Here is a 5,000-nt window from a genome sequence, read left to right as displayed (position 1 = left end):
ATGTCAAGATCAATTCCTTTTGATCCCAAACTTCTCCCACATCACTTTGAAGGCATTTGTGAGGATTCAGTCCAGCCACTTTTCCAAAACCATGATTTTCGTTTTTCACCAAAATCACCACCAAGCCACAAAATCAAGCCAAAACACCAAAATCATGAACTTGGCTATGCACCAACCATGTCAAGATCAATTCCTTTTGATCCCAAACTTCTCCCACATCACTTTGAAGGCATTTGTGAGGATTGAGTCCAGCCAGTTTTCCAAAACCATGATTTTCGTTTTTCACCAAAATCACCACCAAGCCACAAAATCAAGCCAAAACACCAAAATCATGAACTTTGCTATGCACCAACCATGTCAAGATCAATTCCTTTTGATCCCAAACTTCTCCCACATCACTTTGAAGGCATTTGTGAGGATTGAGTCCAGCCACTTTTCCAAAACCATGATTTTCGTTTTTCACCAAAATCACCACCAAGCCACAAAATCAAGCCAAAACACCAAAATCATGAACTTTGCTATGCACCAACCATGTCAAGATCAATTCCTTTTGATCCCAAACTTCTCCCACATCACTTTGAAGGCATTTGTGAGGATTGAGTCCAGCCAGTTTTCCAAAACCATGATTTTCGTTTTTCACCAAAATCACCACCAAGCCACAAAATCAAGCCAAAACACCAAAATCATGAACTTTGCTATGCACCAACCATGTCAAGATCAATTCCTTTTGATCCCAAACTTCTCCCACATCACTTTGAAGGCATTTGTGAGGATTGAGTCCAGCCACTTTTCCAAAACCATGATTTTCGTTTTTCACCAAAATCACCACCAAGCCACAAAATCAAGCCAAAACACCAAAATCATGAACTTTGCTATGCACCAACCATGTCAAGATCAATTCCTTTTGATCCCAAACTTCTCCCACATCACTTTGAAGGCATTTGTGAGGATTGAGTCCAGCCAGTTTTCCAAAACCATGATTTTCGTTTTTCACCAAAATCACCACCAAGCCACAAAATCACCACCAAGTCACAAAATCATGAACTTGGCTATGCACCAACCATGTCAAGATCAATTCCTTTTGATCCCAAACTTCTCCCACATCACTTTGAAGGCATTTGTGAGGATTGAGTCCAGCCACTTTTCCAAAACCATGATTTTCGTTTTTCACCAAAATCACCACCAAGCCACAAAATCACCACCAAGTCACAAAATCATGAACTTGGCTATGCACCAACCATGTCAAGATCAATTCCTTTTGATCCCAAACTTCTCCCACATCACTTTGAAGGCATTTGTGAGGATTCAGTCCAGCCACTTTTCCAAAACCATGATTTTCGTTTTTCACCAAAATCACCACCAAGCCACAAAATCAAGCCAAAACACCAAAATCATGAACTTGGCTATGCACCAACCATGTCAAGATCAATTCCTTTTGATCCCAAACTTCTCCCACATCACTTTGAAGGCATTTGTGAGGATTGAGTCCAGCCAGTTTTCCAAAACCATGATTTTCGTTTTTCACCAAAATCACCACCAAGCCACAAAATCAAGCCAAAACACCAAAATCATGAACTTTGCTATGCACCAACCATGTCAAGATCAATTCCTTTTGATCCCAAACTTCTCCCACATCACTTTGAAGGCATTTGTGAGGATTGAGTCCAGCCACTTTTCCAAAACCATGATTTTCGTTTTTCACCAAAATCACCACCAAGCCACAAAATCAAGCCAAAACACCAAAATCATGAACTTTGCTATGCACCAACCATGTCAAGATCAATTCCTTTTGATCCCAAACTTCTCCCACATCACTTTGAAGGCATTTGTGAGGATTGAGTCCAGCCAGTTTTCCAAAACCATGATTTTCGTTTTTCACCAAAATCACCACCAAGCCACAAAATCACCACCAAGTCACAAAATCATGAACTTGGCTATGCACCAACCATGTCAAGATCAATTCCTTTTGATCCCAAACTTCTCCCACATCACTTTGAAGGCATTTGTGAGGATTGAGTCCAGCCAGTTTTCCAAAACCATGATTTTCGTTTTTCACCAAAATCACCACCAAGCCACAAAATCACCACCAAGTCACAAAATCATGAACTTGGCTATGCACCAACCATGTCAAGATCAATTCCTTTTGATCCCAAACTTCTCCCACATCACTTTGAAGGCATTTGTGAGGATTGAGTCCAGCCACTTTTCCAAAACCATGATTTTCGTTTTTCACCAAAATCACCACCAAGCCACAAAATCACCACCAAGTCACAAAATCATGAACTTGGCTATGCACCAACCATGTCAAGATCAATTCCTTTTGATCCCAAACTTCTCCCACATCACTTTGAAGGCATTTGTGAGGATTGAGTCCAGCCAGTTTTCCAAAACCATGATTTTCGTTTTTCACCAAAATCACCACCAAGCCACAAAATCACCACCAAGTCACAAAATCATGAACTTGGCTATGCACCAACCATGTCAAGATCAATTCCTTTTGATCCCAAACTTCTCCCACATCACTTTGAAGGCATTTGTGAGGATTGAGTCCAGCCAGTTTTCCAAAACCATGATTTTCGTTTTTCACCAAAATCACAACCAAGCCACAAAATCATGAACTTGGCTATGCACCAACCATGTCAAGATCAATTCCTTTTGATCCCAAACTTCTCCCACATCACTTTGAAGGCATTTGTGAGGATTGAGTCCAGCCAGTTTTCCAAAACCATGATTTTCGTTTTTCACCAAAATCACCACCAAGTCACAAAATCATGAACTTGGCTATGCACCAACCATGTCAAGATCAATTCCTTTTGATCCCAAACTTCTCCCACATCACTTTGAAGACATTTGTGAGGATTGAGTCCAGCCAGTTTTCCAAAACCATGATTTTCGTTTTTCACCAAAATCACCACCAAGTCACAAAATCAAGCCAAAAATCCAAAATCATGGCACTTGGCTATGCACCAACCATGTCAAGATCAATTCCTTTTGCTCCCAAACTTCTCCCACATCACTTTGAAGGCATTTGTGAGGATTGAGTCCAGCCAGTTTTCCAAAACCATGATTTTCGTTTTTCACCAAAATCACCACCAAGCCACAAAATCAAGCCAAAACACCAAAATCATGAACTTGGCTATGCACCAACCATGTCAAGATCAATTCCTTTTGATCCCAAACTTCTCCCACATCACTTTGAAGGCATTTGTGAGGATTGAGTCCAGCCAGTTTTCCAAAACCATGATTTTCGTTTTTCACCAAAATCACCACCAAGCCACAAAATCAAGCCAAAACACCAAAATCATGAACTTGGCTATGCACCAACCATGTCAAGATCAATTCCTTTTGATCCCAAACTTCTCCCACATCACTTTGAAGGCATTTGTGAGGATTCAGTCCAGCCACTTTTCCAAAACCATGATTTTCGTTTTTCACCAAAATCACCACCAAGCCACAAAATCAAGCCAAAACACCAAAATCATGAACTTGGCTATGCACCAACCATGTCAAGATCAATTCCTTTTGATCCCAAACTTCTCCCACATCACTTTGAAGGCATTTGTGAGGATTCAGTCCAGCCACTTTTCCAAAACCATGATTTTCGTTTTTCACCAAAATCACCACCAAGCCACAAAATCAAGCCAAAACACCAAAATCATGAACTTGGCTATGCACCAACCATGTCAAGATCAATTCCTTTTGATCCCAAACTTCTCCCACATCACTTTGAAGGCATTTGTGAGGATTGAGTCCAGCCAGTTTTCCAAAACCATGATTTTCGTTTTTCACCAAAATCACCACCAAGCCACAAAATCAAGCCAAAACACCAAAATCATGAACTTTGCTATGCACCAACCATGTCAAGATCAATTCCTTTTGATCCCAAACTTCTCCCACATCACTTTGAAGGCATTTGTGAGGATTGAGTCCAGCCACTTTTCCAAAACCATGATTTTCGTTTTTCACCAAAATCACCACCAAGTCACAAAATCAAGCCAAAACACCAAAATCATGAACTTTGCTATGCACCAACCATGTCAAGATCAATTCCTTTTGATCCCAAACTTCTCCCACATCACTTTGAAGGCATTTGTGAGGATTGAGTCCAGCCACTTTTCCAAAACCATGATTTTCGTTTTTCACCAAAATCACCACCAAGCCACAAAATCACCACCAAGTCACAAAATCATGAACTTGGCTATGCACCAACCATGTCAAGATCAATTCCTTTTGATCCCAAACTTCTCCCACATCACTTTGAAGGCATTTGTGAGGATTGAGTCCAGCCACTTTTCCAAAACCATGATTTTCGTTTTTCACCAAAATCACCACCAAGCCACAAAATCACCACCAAGTCACAAAATCATGAACTTGGCTATGCACCAACCATGTCAAGATCAATTCCTTTTGATCCCAAACTTCTCCCACATCACTTTGAAGGCATTTGTGAGGATTGAGTCCAGCCAGTTTTCCAAAACCATGATTTTCGTTTTTCACCAAAATCACCACCAAGCCACAAAATCATGAACTTGGCTATGCACCAACCATGTCAAGATCAATTCCTTTTGATCCCAAACTTCTCCCACATCACTTTGAAGGCATTTGTGAGGATTGAGTCCAGCCAGTTTTCCAAAACCATGATTTTCGTTTTTCACCAAAATCACCACCAAGTCACAAAATCATGAACTTGGCTATGCACCAACCATGTCAAGATCAATTCCTTTTGATCCCAAACTTCTCCCACATCACTTTGAAGACATTTGTGAGGATTGAGTCCAGCCAGTTTTCCAAAACCATGATTTTCGTTTTTCACCAAAATCACCACCAAGTCACAAAATCAAGCCAAAAATCCAAAATCATGGCACTTGGCTATGCACCAACCATGTCAAGATCAATTCCTTTTGCTCCCAAACTTCTCCCACATCACTTTGAAGGCATTTGTGAGGATTGAGTCCAGCCAGTTTTCCAAAACCATGATTTTCGTTTTTCACCAAAATCAC

Source organism: Phaseolus vulgaris, chromosome 11 (assembly GCF_051622355.1).
Source record: "Phaseolus vulgaris cultivar YP4 chromosome 11, ASM5162235v1, whole genome shotgun sequence".
NCBI classification, from domain to species: domain Eukaryota; kingdom Viridiplantae; phylum Streptophyta; class Magnoliopsida; order Fabales; family Fabaceae; genus Phaseolus; species Phaseolus vulgaris.
This window is presented reverse-complemented; position numbering follows the sequence as displayed.